This window comes from Delphinapterus leucas, chromosome 17 (genome assembly GCF_059928025.1).
Source record: "Delphinapterus leucas isolate spDelLeu-1000000601 "Yukka" chromosome 17, BTC_Dleu_Yukka2, whole genome shotgun sequence".
In the NCBI taxonomy this organism is placed as follows: domain Eukaryota; kingdom Metazoa; phylum Chordata; class Mammalia; order Artiodactyla; family Monodontidae; genus Delphinapterus; species Delphinapterus leucas.
The window spans coordinates 34,694,287-34,710,175 of record NC_143145.1 but is presented as its reverse complement, the minus strand read 5'-3'; the positions used below and the strand labels follow the sequence as shown (position 1 = coordinate 34,710,175).

Sequence of the window (15,889 nt, the reverse complement as noted above, 5' to 3'; positions counted from 1 at the left end):
AGTTCCCTCTATGCCTACTTTCTGCAGGGTTTTTATCATAAATTGGTGTTGAATTTTGTCAAAAGCTTTCTCCGCATCTATTGAGGTGATCATATGGTTTTTCTCCTTCAATTTGTTAATATGGTATATCACGTTGATTGATTTGCATACATTGAAGAATCCTTGCATTCCTGGGATAAATCCTACTTTATCATGGTGTATGATCCTTTTAATGTGCTGTTGGATTCTGTTTGCTCGTAATTTTTTTTTTTTTTTTTTTTGCGGTACGCGGGCCTCTCACTGTTGTGGCCTCTCCCATTGTGGAGCACAGGCTCTGGGCGCTCAGGCTCAGCAGCCATGGCTTATGAGCCCAGCCGCTCCGCGGCATGTGGGATCTTCCCAGACCGGGGCACGAACCCGTGTCCCCTGCATCGGCAGGCGGGCTCTCAACCACTGTGCCACCAGGGAAGCCCTGTTTGCTAGTATTTTGTTGAGGATTTTTGCATCTATGTTCATCAGTGATATTGGCCTGTAGTTTTCTCTCTTTGTGACAGCTTTGTCTGGTTTTGGTATCAGAGTGATGGTGGTCTCGTAGAATAAGTTTGGGAGTGTTCCCCCTCTGCTATATTTTGGAAGAGTTTGAGAAGGCTAGGTGTTAGCTCTTCTCTAAATGTTTCATAGAATTTGCCTGTGAAGCCACCTGGTCCTGGGCTTTTTTTGTTGGAAGATTTTTTTTTTTTTTTTTTTTTTTTGTGGTACGCGGGCCTCTCACTGTTGCGGTCTCTCTCGTTGCGGAGCACAGGCTCTGGATGCGCAGGCTCAGTGGCCATGGCTCACGGGCCTAGCCACTCTGCGGCATGTGGGATCTTCCCGGACCGGGGCACAAACCCATGTCCCCTGCATTGGCAGGTGGACTCTCAACCACTGTGCCACCAGGGAAGCCCTGTTGGAAGATTTTTAATCACAGTTTCAATTTTAGTGCTTGTAATTGGTCTGTTTATATTTTCTATTTCTTCCTGGTTCAGTCTTGGAAGGTTGTGCTTTTCTAAGAATTTGTCCATTTCTTCCAGGTCGCCCATTTTATTGGCATATAGTTGCTTGTAGTAATCCCTCATGATTCCTTGTATTTCTACAGTGTCACTTGTTACTTCTCCTTTTTCATTTCTAATTCTGTTGATTTGAGTCTTCTCCCTTTTTTTCTTGATGAGTCTGGCTAGTGGTTTATCAGTTTTTTACCTTCTCAAAGAACCAGCTTTTAGTTTTATTGATCTTTGCTATTGTTTTCTTCATTTCTTTTTCAGTTATTTCTGATCTGATCTTTATGATTTCTTTCCTTCTGCTAACTTCGGTGTATTTTTTTTTTGTTCTTCCTTCTCTAATTGCTTTAGGTGTAAAGTTAGGTTGTTTATTTGAGATGTTTCTTGAGGTAGGATTGTATTGCTATAAACTTCCCTCTTAGAACTGCTTTTGCTGTGTCCCATAGGTTTTGGGCCATTGTGTTTTCATTGTCATTTGTCTCTAGGTATATTTTGACTTCCTCTTTGATTTCTTCAGTGATCTCTTGGTTATTTAATAGTGTGTTGTTTAGCCTCCATGTGTTTGTATTTTTTAGAGATTTTTTCCTGTAATTGATATCTAGTCTCATAGCATTGTGGTCGGAAAAGATACCTGATATGATTTAAAGTTTCTTAAATTTACCAGGGCTTGATTTGTGACCCAAGATATGATCTGTCCTGGAGAATGTTCCATGAGCACTTGAGAAGAAGGTGTATTCTGTTGTGTTTGGATGGGATGGCCTATAAATATCAATTAGTCCGTCTTGTTTAATGTATCATTTAAAGCTTTTGTTTCCTTATTTATTTTCATTTTGGATGATCTGTCCATTGGTGAAAGTGGGGTGTTAAAGTCCCCTACTATTATTGTGCTACTGTCGATTTCCCCTTTCATGGATGTTAGCATTTGCCTTATGTTTTGAGGTGCTCCTATGTTGGGTGCATAAATATTTACAAGTGTTACATCTTCTTCTTGGATTGATCCCTTGAACATTATGTAGTGTCCTTCTTTGTCTCTTGTAACAGTCTTTTTTTTAAAGCCTATTTTGTCTGATATGAGTATTGCTACTGTAGCTTTCTTTTGATTTCCATTTGCATAGAATATCTTTTTCCATCCCCTCACTTTCAGTCTGTATGTGTCCCTAGGTCTGAAGTGGGTCTCTTGTAGACAGCATACATATGGGTCTTCTTTTTGTATCCATTCAGCCAGTCTATGTCTTTTGGTTGGAGCATTTAATCCATTTACATTTAAGGTAATTATCTGTATATATCTTCCTATTACCATTTTCTTAATTGTTTTGGATTTGTTTTTGTAGGTTCTTTCCTTCTCTTGTGTTTCCTGCCTAGAGAAATTCCTTTAGCATTTGTTGTAAAGCTGGTTTGGTGGTGCTGAATTCTCACTTTTCCTTGTCTGTAAAGGTTTTAATTTCTCCATTGAATCTGAATGAGATCCTTACTGGGTAGAGTAATCTTGGTTGTAGGTTCTTCCCTTTCATCACTTTAAATATGTCGTGCCACTCCCTTCTGGCTTGTAGAGTTTCTGGTGGAAGATCAGCTGTTAACCCTTTGGGGATTCCCTTGTATGTTATTTGTTGCTTTTCCCTTGCTGCTTTTGATATTTTTTCTTTGTTTTTAATTTTTGATAGTTTGATTAATATGTGTCTTAATGTGTTTCTCCTTGGATTTATCCTGTATGGGACTCTCTGCGCTTCCTGGACTTGATTGACTATTTCCTTTCCCGTGTTAGGGAAGTTTTCAACTATAATCTCTTCAAATATTTTCTCAGACCCTTTCTTTTTCTCTTCTTCTTCTAGGACCCCTATAATTCGAATGTTGGTGTGTTTAATGTTGTCCCAGAGGTCTCTGAGACTGTCCTCAATTCTTTTCATTCTTTTTTCTTTATTCTGCTCTGCAGTAGTTATTTCCACTATTTTACCTTCCAGGTCACTTACCCATTCTTCTGCCTCAGTTATTCTGCTATTGATTCCCCCTAGAGAATTTTTAATTTCATTTATCGTGTTGTTCATCATTGTTTGTTTGCTCTTTAGTTCTTCTAGGTTCTTGTTAAACATTTCTTGTATTTTCTCCATTCTGTTTCCAAGATTTTGGATCATCTTTGCTATCATTACTCTGAATTCTTTCAGGTGGACTGCCTGTTTCCTCTTCATTTGTTTGGTCTGGTGGGTTTTTACCTTGCTCCTTCATCTGCTGCATATCTCTCTGTCTTCCCATTTTTCTTAACTTACTGTGTTTGGGGTCTCCTTTTCACAGGCTGCAGGTTTGTAGTTCCCTTTGTTTTTGGTGTCTACTTGTGTAGGCTTCCTGGTGGAGGGGACTGGTGCCTGTGTTCTGGTGGGTGGGGCTGGATCTTGTCCTTCTAGTGGATAGGGCTGCGTCCGGTGGTGTGTTTTGGGGTGTCTGTGAACTTATGATTTTAGGCAGCCTCTCTGCTAACAGGTGGGGTTGTGTTCATGTCTTGCTAGTTGTTTGGCATGGAGCTTCCAGCACTGAAGCTTGGTGGCTGTTGGGTGAAGCTGGGTCTTAGTGTTGAGATGGAGATCTCTGGGAGAGCTCTCGCTGATTGATGTTGCCTGGGGCTGGGAGGTCTCTGGTGGTCCAGTGTCCTGAGCTCAGCTGTCCCACCTCAGAGGCTCAGGCCTGACACCAACCAGAGCACCAAGACCCTGTCAGTCACATGGCTCAGAAGAAAAGGGAGAAAAAAAAATTTATAAAATAAAATAATTAAAATTTAAAAATTATTAAAATAAAAAATGTAAAAGAAAAAGAAAAAAAAGAGAGCAACTAAACCAATAAACAAATCCACCAATGATAACAAGCGCTAAAAACTATACTAAAATAAACATAAAAATAAGAAACAAGTCAGTCGCAGACAGCAAACCCCAAGTCTACAGTTGCTCCCAAAGTCCACCACCTCAATTTTGGGATGATTCGTTGTCTATTCAGGTATTCCACACATGCAGGTACAGCAAGTTGATTGTGGGGATTTAATCCGCTGCTCCTGAGGCTGCTGGGAGAGATTTCCCTTTCTCTTCTTTGTTCGCACAGCTCCTGGGGTTCAGCTTTGGTTTTGGCCCCGCCTCTGCGTGTAGGTCGCCGGAGGGCATCTGTTCTTCCCTCAGACAGGACGGGGTTAAAGGAGCCGCTGATTAGGGGCCTGTGGCTCATTTAGGCTGTGGGAAGGGAGGGCTACGGAATGCGGGGCGAGCCTGCGGCAGCAGAGGCCAGGGTGACGGTTGCAATAACCTGAGGCGCGCCGTGTGTTCTGTTGGGGAAGTTGTCCCTGGACCATGGGACCCTGGCAGTGGTGGGCTCCACAGGCTCCCAGCATGGGGGCGGGGGGGCAGTGTGTGGATAAGTGACCTGTGCTTGCACACAGGATTCTTGGTGGCTGCAGCAGCAGTGTTAGCATTTCATGCCCATCTCTGGTGTCCGAGCTGATAGCCATGGCTCGTGCCCATCTCTGGAGCTCGTTTAGGCGGTGCTCTGCCTTCTGTGGGCAGACAGGGAAGGAATCCCCTCTCCTCGAGCACCCTGAAGCAATGGTCTCTTGCCTCTTAGGCAGGTCCAGAGCTTTTCCTGGACTCCCTCCTGGCTAGCTGTGGCACACTAGTCCCCTTCAGGCTGTGTTCATGCAGCCAACCCCACTCCTCTCCCTGGGATCTGACCTCTGAAACCTGAGCCTCAGCTCCCAGCCCCCACCTGCCCTGGCAGGTGAGCAGACAAGCCTCTCAGGCTGGTGAGTGCTGGTTGGCACCGATCCTCTGTGCGGGAATCTCTCTGCTTTGCCCTCTGCAACCCTGTTGCTGCGCTCTCCTCTGTGGCTCCAAAGCTTCCCCCCTTCCCATCCCCCATCTCCACCAGCCCCTCCACACTAGGGGCTTCCTAGTGTGTGGAAACCTTACCTCCTTTACAGCTCCCTCCCAGAGGTGCAGGTCCCGTCCCTATTCTTTTGTCTTTGTTTTTTCTTTTTCTTTTGCCCTACCCAGGTACGTGGGGATTTTCTTGCGGGATTTTCTTGCCTTTTGAGAAGTCTGAGGTCTTCTGCCAGTGTTCAGTAGGTGGTCTGTAGGAGTTGTTCTACATGTAGATGTATTTTTGATGTATTTGTGGGGAGGAAGGTGATCTCCACGTCTTACTCCTCTGCCATCTTGAAGGTCTCCCCTCTATTTGATAAGTTTTAATTCATTGCACTTATTATTATTTGTGTGTGCCTAAACTGTTCCATTTTTGACTAATGTGAGGCCCTTGGTTTGATTCCTTTTTACACAACTCCAGTAGTCTTTGATAGTCCTTGCTTTCTGGTATGATGTTTTTTCTAGACTCGTTGTATTTTTCCTGTGCTAGACTTGGAATTAACCATTTCTCTAAGGAGTCCTGGTTCCTTTAATTGAAATATGATATTTAGAGACTACAGCCTGGGCACCTGGGGTGCTCATTGCTATTGGGTTGGTTGTTGTTTATAGACCTTTTCAGAGGACAGAGCTAGGAGTTATTTTCTTTTTTAAAGAGATGATATATTTGTATTGATATTATCAATTCAAAATGTTCACTTGTAGGGCTTTTCTTATTTATTTATTTATTTTTGTGGTATGCGGGCCTCTCACTGCTGTGGCCCCTCCCACCACGCAGCATAGGCTCCGGATGCGCAGGCTCAGCGGCCATGGCTCATGGGCCCAGCTGCTCCGCAGCATGTGGCATCTTCCTGGACCGGGGCACGAACCCGTGTCCCCTGCATCGGCAGGCGAACTCTCAACCACTGCGCCACCAGGGAAGCCCTGTCAGTTAGTTTTAATGTGCATCACTGTGAGTGAGGTCACTGTCTTTTCATATGATTATGGGCAAATTGCCTTTTTCCTAGGTGTATACAATCTGTTTACATCTCTAGGCCTCTTCTTTTGACCATATTCAGTAGTTGGGAATCTTCATCCTTTGAGGATGACTGAGATATTTTGAAGAGCAAAAAGTCCCTAAAGTTATTTGGTGAATGAAATTGTTGGGTTTTTGCTCTCAGGTGGAGCAGCTGGGGCTGGCTGGGCATCTTTCCTTATGAGTACGGTCCCACGGCTTCTCCATATGGTCTTTCTGCATGAGCTAGTTTAGGCTTCCTCACAGCATGGTGACCTCGGAGCAGTCAGACTGTTTACATAACTACTCCGAGCTCCAGCACATGTCCCAGCTGAAAAGGCAGAAGCTGTATTACCTCTCGTGACCTAGCCTTGGAAGTCACGTGGTATCATTTCTCCTGCCTTCATTTGCTTACAAGTGAGTCACAAACCTGCCCAGATTCAAAGGGAGGGAATTAGACACCATCCCTTGATGAAAGAACAGCAGGGTTCTTAGAAGAGCATGGCAGTTTTAAGAACTATTAAGGGTCTGAGATTTTACCTGACAAGTTGGCCTGTGACAGTGTCTTGGAAGCTGGTTAAGACATGAAACTCCTGGGTCAGAAACAAAGGACTTGAGCACTATGGTGCAGCAAGCCTCGTGCGAATTAGCATTTTCATCAGTTCCCTTTTTCCCCAAGTCTCACAGGGGTGACGCAGATGGGTCCAGGTTCCTGCACCCACAGTAGATGGCGTTACAGGAGATTTCTGTGCCTACGAATCCACTGAAGCTCTTCTCCCAAAGAGCGATATTGTAAATGCAGAGTCAGCGCTCATTGCCCTTGGCCTCTCTGCAGCTTTCAGCGCTGTCTTGGTCTGGCTAATCTCCTCTGCCCACACCCTCCTCCCCACTTTGGAAATCAACCTTCTCCCTGAGTTTTCCCGCCCCCGCCACTGGTGAGTTTCCCTTCTACCTCTGATTGCATCTTCTCTGCCTCATTCTCCCTTTCGGGCTCCTCTTTCCTGGTTTCCCCTCACACCACTCCCGTGGGTATGTGGCTCTTCATGCCCTGTCCTGGCTCCCTTTCCTCATTCAGCATGCTCACTGCTGGGGAATCATCACATTTCCAACTGCTCGAAAGACCTCTGGCTGCTGCCAACCAGGTGCCTCAAATTCAGTTTTCCCAAAACCAAGTTCACCTCTTCTTCCACACACCTGCCCCTCCTACTGTACATTCCCTCTCAGTTTACCACAGTCATCCTCTGATTGGGTGCAAGTCTTCAAAGTTATTTTCGTTTTACTCCCATCATTCTCTCTCTTTTTCTGCACATCTGATGTGGCACTAAATCCCACAGACTGTGTCTGAAATGTCTCTTGGAATGAATAGCTGTCTTCAGGCCCCAGGACGAGTGCCTTAGCTCAGGGCCTCCTTAATGCTCACCTTTGAACAGCCTCCCATCGACCTTCCTGCATGTGGGGCATCCTGATGGTGAGGCAGGCATCCCCCTCCTCTCTCGTTGCCCCATACTTGTCTCTCCCTTAACCACAGGCTCAGCTGAAGTTTTTAGATTTCTCAGCCAGTGAACAACCTTCTTTTCTCCCTTCCTTCCTTCCTTTCCACGAATATTCTTCAGCACCCACTTGGGCGGTAGGAGGCACTGTTTTAGATATTGTAGCAGTGAACGAGACAGACAAGGCTCTGCTTTTGGAGCTTACATTCAGGTTGGGTGTAATGGTGATGGGCAGAGAAGTAAATCACCAAAGTAATTTCAGATATTTGTAAGCACCATGAAAAAAACCAAGGTAATGAAATAGATGGAGCTTGGGATAGGGTGAAGGCTAACAGATTGTGTGGTCGGAGTAGGCCTCTTTGAGGAAGTGGTACGTGAGTTAGACTGTGAGTGAAAAGCAGAGCTGGCCTTGTGAACATTAGGGGCCAGCGTGCTCCTGGACAGCCACCAGCAAGTGCAAAGCCCCTGAGGCTGGAATGAGCTTGATGTGATGGAGGCACAGAATGAGGCCACAGTGATTGGAGGGAACTGAGAGAGGGGGATAGTAGGAGAGGATATGTGTAGGGATGGAATATGTAGTAGCACCTTGTGGGTGACGGGCAGGAGTGTGGACTTCGTTCCCGGGGCAGTGCGAGCAGGGCTGGGATTACTCCCATGGAGGGTCTGAGCCTCTCGTTTACTTCTGACCTTTCCTTTCTTCAGTCATTCCTCACACTCCTGCCAGGATCTTTCTGGAGCATGGATGTGATCCTGTCACTCAGACCCCCAAATGTTTCATGAGCCCTGTTTCCCACTGGACAAATGATGAAAATTTTCAGCACGGCCTTCTAGGCCCTTGGGCCTCTGGCTTGAACCTTCTATCCCTACCATCTCCACACTCTTGACCCTCACTGCTTCCTAGGCCTGCCCTTTCCTTTCTTCTTTATGTCTTTAGTCTTGCTTGCTCAGATGGAACATTTTACCTTCACATTTGCTCATCGCACAAATCCAACTCCAAAGCCACGCTCTCTGCAAAACCTCCTAACCGCCCTAGGTTCTCCCCAGGTAGAACCAATCTCTGTTTCCCTACTTCCCTATTTTTCTTCTTTTTCTTCTAATCATTATTTCCACTGCTCTCTGGTCAGCCTTGGGTGCATGTGCACAGGTCCGTCCTTCTGCAGGAATGAGGGCTTCCTGGGGGCAGAAATTTTGTCCTGCTCATTGTCTGAGAAATAGGAGCTCCATTAATGTTTTCTGAGATTGACAAGATAGGCAAACACCAGTTTGTTATTCTCTCTTGCATTCGAAGAAGATGTTGGGCTGTTGCTTGGCTGTAACACAGTGGGGTTTCGGGCACGGCTCCACGGGCATTTAGCTGTGTGGTTGTACGGTCACATAACTGTGTGCTGCAGTGACCTCATGACTGCTTTGCTACATGACCACGTAACTGCATAATCGCATGGCTGTGCAGTTGTTTAGCTGCATGAGTATATGGAAGCATAGCTAGCCGGCCACAATTTGCACAGCTGCATGGCTGGCCAGCCACTTTGCCATATGGCTGAGTGGCTGCACGGCCATGTGGTTCCATTGCTTTGACAGAAAAACTTCCCTTTGCTTTTCTATGAATTGCATCAAGATTTCTACCAACATTCTGAGGTTGGTTGGGTTTTCCATAGGGAAGCCATTGGCGTTTGGGGTGGGGCTGCTGCGTGCAGTCATAACCATTAACCCTGCCACCAAATTGCAGTATGGTTCTCATCATCAAGACAACCCAAAACGTCCCCGTGCCTTTCCATACTCCCCATCTCCGCATCTGTTAAGACCACTAGATCATGAGGACAGGGGAGTAAGGTGAAGGAAAAGTTACAAAGAAATTGTACGGTGCTTTGTGACCGCCTGGAGGGGTGGGATAGGGAGGGTGGGAGGGAGGGAGACGCAAGAGGGAAGAGATATGGGAACATATGTATATGTATAACTGATTCACTTTGTTATAAAGAAGAAACTAACACACCATTGTAAAGCAATTATACTCCAATAAAGATGTTAAAAAAAAAATTGTACTCATCAGAAAAAGCTTAGAGCTGAAAGGGATCCACGTAATCGTTAAGCACAAGTCCTGAGGTCTTTATGAGATAATCAAGACCTGCGAGCTTAAGGGCCTTGCCTGAAGTCCCACAGCTTGTCAGCCACAGGACCCAAACTAGAAAGCATTTTTAAAATCTGTGATCTGTAAAATAGGGATTTACTTTTTTTGTTTTGGCCGTGCTTTGCGGCTTGCGGGATCTTAGTTCCCCAACCAGGGATCGAACCCGGGCTCCCATCAGTGGAAGCACAGAGTCCTAACCGCTGGTCTGCCAGGGAAGTCCCTACTTGTTTTTGTATAACAAATACGTGTGTATTTTACTTACTTTGGGCCAGATACTGCTCTAACCACATAACAAAACTCACTGGATGTTTGTAGCAACCCTGCGAGGTCAGATTACACCCACTTTGCAGATGAGGCCACACAGCACTTACTTTCTTTATGCCACTTAAGAAAAATGATACAGCGCACCCCCAGAATGTCATGGGGAGGATCGAGTGCTGTAATATATGTCAAAGACTCAGCTCTCAGTAGTGCTCGGTAAACGCCAGCCATCGTTCATGACGGCTGTGCCTTTGTTCCCCTGTGCTCCTCCCCGTGCCCTTCCCTCCTCTAGGTTATACAATTTCAGCTTCAGAGGTGCTAGATCTAACTGTTGTCCGAGTAGGGCCGCCATTGTTTTTTCCCTGAAACGACACACATTGTGGGTACAGGACACAGATATATCTTGGGAGAGGAGGTCATCTTTTCACAAGTGCCTTTAGGGACCCAGAATTTAAACTTCTGCCACTCCGTGTCATGCTTGGTTCTTAGAATCCACTTGCTTCTGTAATTACAGAAGCACTTGTTTCCACCAGTCTCTGCTCCTGAAACGCTCAGGGCTACCCCGTGGTTGTTTTTGTTCAGAGAGTGAGAGAACAAGAGGCGAGGGAGGCAGATAAAAAAGGAGGTAGAAACTACATATTCATCACTGAAGAGAGAGCCCTGCTTTCCCAGACTGCTTTTTTCAGGCCTCAGGGATACTTTCTTTGTTGCCAGGGACCTCCTTGAATCAGGGCTTGAAATGAAGATGTTGTCGCAGGGGAGCACCTGAAAACAGATTCCATGTTTTGGAATATGGGCAGGACACTTGGCAAGCAGGTTCTCCCATTGCCAGCAGGTTGGGGAGAGGGAGCTAGTGATTTATTGTTATCCAGAAAGATCCAATTTTAGTTTTAAAATCTCCAGAGTGGTTTATTCAGATAAATATATTTGAATGTGTCTCTGGTTTGTTGAATTTGTTCAAACCCAATAAACACATTAACCATTAATGAGGTGCTTGGGCACCTTTGAAAGCCTGGTAATAATCCTCTTAAGAGAAAATCATATCTATTTAATCTCTTTCTGTGTGTGTAATGCTGAATACAGCATCTAAAGTGGATTTATACTCCACAATGCCCAAAGTGACTTAGCTTACTACAGTCACAGATACATTAGGATGCTTACATCCAAATGGACTTTGAAAATACATGTCTTACAGGTTAATTCGAATGGTTGGTTCATAAGACAAATTGAGAATCTAGTTCTGGATGAAATGTAATCCTTTTGCCCCTATGAATCCCTTGACTCCACAATTATGCCTCAAATGATGTCATAAATATTTATTTATTTTGTTACCTAAGTTTTAATTTTCTTTGGTGCAGGTTTTGCTATTGGGATGATATAGAAATAGACATTACTGAAGGGCTTGAGACTAAGGCGAACCAATTATTGACATCCTCCTAGTCATCGAAGTGTCCCTACTTTTTACCCTAAAAAATGAATGAATTAATTTATTCAGCAGTTATTTAGGGAGCCCTGACGAAGTGCAAGACATGGTCCTAAGCACTCAGGATAGATCTATGAAGAGCCCTTGTGGAGTTTACAGTCAGAGCAACTCTGTCCAGTAGAACTTCCTGTGATGATGGAAGGTTCTATGTCTGCATTGTCCGATACATTAGCGACAGCTATGGGTCATTTGGAATGGGGCTAGTGCAGCTGAATTTTTTATATTCTTTAATGTCAATTTAAATTTACATAGCTCATTGTAGCTAGTGGCTGTTGTATTGGAAAACACAGGTAGAAGAAGAGGTAGATTAACTGATTCACACAGCTAATGAATTACAAGCATTGTAAGTGCTACAGGAGAAGCCAGGTACTATGGGAAAATAAAACTCAGAAATGTAACCCAATCTAAGGGTCGGCTAAGACTCCTCTGAGATATCGATGTTTGTGTTAAAAACTGAAGAGGGGGCTTCCCTGGTGGGGCAGTGGTTGAGAGTCTGCCTGCTAGTGCAGGGGACACGGGTTCGAGCCCTGGTCTGGGAGAATCCCACGTGCCGCGGAGCAACTGGGCCCGTGGGCCATGGCCGCTGAGCCTGCGCGTCTGGAGCCTGTGCTCCGCAACAACAGAGACCGCGATAGTGAGGGGCCCGCGCACCGCCATGAAGAGTGGCCCCTGCTTGCCACAACTGGAGAAAGCCCTCACGCAGAAATGAAGACCCAACACAGCAAAAATAAATTAATTAATTAATAAACGCCTACCCCCAACATCTTCTTTAAAAACAAAACCACATACGCCCTTTAAAAAAAAACAAAAACAAAAACTGAAGAGGGCTTGGGATTCACCAGGTTTGGGTTGACATGGGAACGTTTTTAGCGAAAGGAACAGCATGTGCAAAGGCCTGTGTCAGGCCTCCAGCCAGTGCAGCGCAGTTGGAGCATCTTCAGAGCAGTGAGTGAGAGGAGTAGGCAGGGCTGGATCACACAGAACCCTGTCCGCCGTAATAAGGATCTGAGATGTCACCCGAACAGCAGTGAGAAGCCTTGGAATTGTTATGACCAGGAGAGTAACTTGATCCAATTACGTTTTAAAAATATTTTTCAGTTATCCATGCGCATAGTTCAGAGTCAATCATTTCTGTAAGGCTTGTTATGAAAATCAACAACCCCCTGTTACAACTTCCTAGTTTTTCAATTCCCAAGGGGACATTATTTTCACCTCTTTCAGCTGATTCTCTTGGTATTTACTTGTCTCTAAATAATATGCAGATCTTGTCTTGATGTTTCAGTTTAAGGCCTGATCTGTTAATTATCCACATGGAAGGTGAGGATTTCTCTCTTTCACCCCCACCTGCACCACTCCCGATATAGTTGTACATAGTTTGGTTAGATCAGTGTTCACTGTTTCTACTGGTACATTTTGTTAACACTGTTTACAGCTGAACCATGTAATATACTGTGATTACTTTTCCTTTCACAGAATTTTTTTTTTTTTTCTGCACTAAGAATTTTTTTTTTTTTAATTTGAACTCATCACTAATTCACATTAAACTGTCCTCCGGTTGTGCAGATCTCCTTTCAACATGTTCAAGCACATTAGGAATTCTTTCAGTTTTTTTCTTTTTGAAGAAATTGCCCTTGGAGCTTTCTGACCTGCTGCAGTCCTGGGCTAGCTGCTCTCCAGGCGAGTGGCACAGCTCTTGGTTCAGAATCTGCCTTCGCCATTAATCTGAGGATCCCCTTGGCCTCTCTTTTGTGTTGAATTCCTGGGTCCTGTGTCTTCTTTCTTGGTTGGTTCTTTTATTTTGGCCCAAAACATCTTCAAGTACCTTCCTGTGTGGGAGGTAACTTTTTGTTTTTTAATTAATTGATTTATTTTTATTGAAGTATAGTTGATTTACAGGGAGGTAATGTTTTTTGAGACCTTGCATTTCAAACATCTCTTTATGCCTTCTCTATTTAATTGATAGCTTGGCTGGATATAAAAGTCTAGGATGGAAATCACATTCCTTAGGTTCCGAAGTTGCTGTTGAGAAATCTGATGTCATTCTGATTTGTGATCATTTGTATGAAATTTGGCGTCCTCCCCCATCCCTACGCTCCCCACCCTGCCCACATCCCCCTGCATACTCTTTCCTCCCTCCTGCAAGACTTTTTAAAAAATCTGGAACCTAAGAGCTTTCAGTTATGGAAACATTTTCTCAAGTTATTTTTTTCTTGTAGACTGGTCCTCTATTTTTCTTATCTTTTCTTTCCTAGTTTACATCTCTTTGGGGTTTTTCTGTTTTGTTTTATTTTTCCATTGGGTTTTTTAAATTTCTTATACCATTTTTAAAGGATACAGTCATTACAAAATATTGACTAAATTACCCATGTTGCACAATACATCCTTGCAGCCTATCTTACATCCAGTAGTTTGTACCTCCCATTCCCCCAACCTGATATTCCACCCCCAGTGGTAACTACTAGTTTGTTCTCTATATCTGTGAGTCTGTTTCTTTTCTGTTATATTTACTAGCTAGTTGTAATTTTTAGATTCCACATATAAGTGATATCATACAATATTTGTCTTTCTCTGTCTGACTTATTTCACTCAGAATGATGCCCTCCAAGTCTATTCCTGTTGCTGCAAATGGCAAAATTTCATTCTTTTTTACGGCTGAGTAGCATTCCATTGTATATATATATATATATATATATATATATATATATATATATATATATAAAACACAGCTTCTTTATCCATTCATCTGTCGATGGACACTTAGGTTGCTTCTGTGTCTTAGCTATTGTAAATAGTGCTGCTATGAAAGTTGGGGTGCATGTATCTTTTTGAACTAGTGTTTTTGTTTTTTTCAGATATATACCCAGGAGTGGAATTGCTGGGTCATATGGTAGGTCTATTTTTAGTTTTTTGAGAAACCTCCATACAGTTTTCCACAGTGGCTGCACCAATTGACATTCCCACCAACAGTGTACGGTGGTTTCCTTTTCCCCAGATCGTTGCCAACGTTTGTCATTTGTGTTATTTTTGATGATAGGCATTCTGACAGGTGTAGAAGAGATATCTCATTGTGGTTTTAATTTATATTTCCCTGATGATTAATGATGCTGAGAATCTTTTCATATGCCTGTTTACCATCACATTTCCTCTTTGGAAAAATATCCTTTCAGGTCTTCTGCCCATTTTTAACCGGGTGTTTTTTATATTGAGCTGTATGACCTGTTTGTGTATTTTGGAAAGTAATCCCTCTCAGTCATATCATATGCAAAAATTTTCTCCCCTTTAGTAGGCTGTCTTTTCTTTTTGTCAGTGGTTTCCTTTGCTGTGCAAAAGCGTTTAAGTTTAATTAGGTCCCGTTTGTTTACTTTTGCTTTTATTTCCTTTACTTTAGGAGACGGACCCAAAAAAATATTGCTGCTATTTATGTCAAAGAATGTTCTGCCTATGTTTTTCTCTAGGAGTTTTATAGTATCCGGTCTTACATTTAGGTCTTTAATCCATTTTGAGTCTATTTTGTTTATGGTGTTAGAGGACAAAAACAGACGCATAGATCAATGGAACAGGATAGGAAGCCCAGAAATAAACCCACGCACTTATGGTCAATTAATTTATGACAAAGGAGGTAAAAATATACAATGGAGAAAAGACAGTCTCTTCAATAAGTGGTGCCGGGAAAACTGGACAGCTACATGTGAAAGAATGAAATTAGAAGATTCTCTTTGGTTTTTTGCTCTACTTTTTGGGAGACTTCCTCAACATTATCTTCCTACTTTTCTGTGGAATTTTCATTTTTCCTACCTTACTTTTAATTTCTAAAACCTCTCGGTTTTCTGAATGTTCCTTTTTTGTCGCATCCATTCTCAGTTTTTACATGCAGTAGCTTTTTGGTGATGATTTTAATTAGGTTGTTTCCCCTACAGTCTTCGTTTCTTCCCGTTTATTTTTCCCTTGTTTGTTTCTCTGCCTGTTGTTCATTTGGAAGTTTTCAGCCCTTGGCTGTTTGCTCATATATAAGGAGAGACCACTAAGATTTTGGAAGCTCCATGCACAAAGTTGGGGCTTGAAGTCTGTCCTTTTCACTGTGGAGTATCTGGCTGGGTCATTCCATTGAGGAACTCTTGATGTTTGTATTTTTAGGCCTTTTTGAAAGGAGGGAGTGATCAGATTCCACTGGGCAGATTCTTCCAATTTCCTGCATGGAGGGTATCTGCCTGTTTGAGTTGGGGAAGAAGTCTGGTGTCTTATGCGCCCTATTTTCAGTTTAATGGCCCTGACCACCATTGTTCTAAGTGATCCTCAGTCCAGAAATTTTCACCAGAAAATAACACTACAACCTCCTTCAGGGTGGAGGAGGGTCAGTCATTCAGATCTACTATGTTGGGGAGAGCACCTGGGATTCTAACTGCTTCTTAAGCTGATTTCCCACAAATTCCTTCTCTCCCACTTCCAAAAGTCTCCATTGTCTCTAATTCCTGTCTCTAATTAAAGGATATGAACCATGTTCATGCTTCTCAGCTTTCCCATCTTCTGTTTAGGATTCATCTTTCTTAGACGGCTAAGCCAGTAACCACATGCTCATGTCCTTTCCAGCTTCCAAAATTTTGTATTATGTTTTCTCTCCTCTTCTCTTTGTCCT

At 43.5% G+C, this 15,889-nt stretch overlaps 1 protein-coding gene across 2 annotated transcripts in view; it reads left to right on the top strand.

Annotated features, from left to right (window-relative positions):
- BAALC (BAALC binder of MAP3K1 and KLF4) overlaps nucleotides 1-15,889 on the top strand; it is a 149,124-nt gene that overhangs the window by 67,933 nt on the left and 65,302 nt on the right. The window lies entirely within an intron of this gene.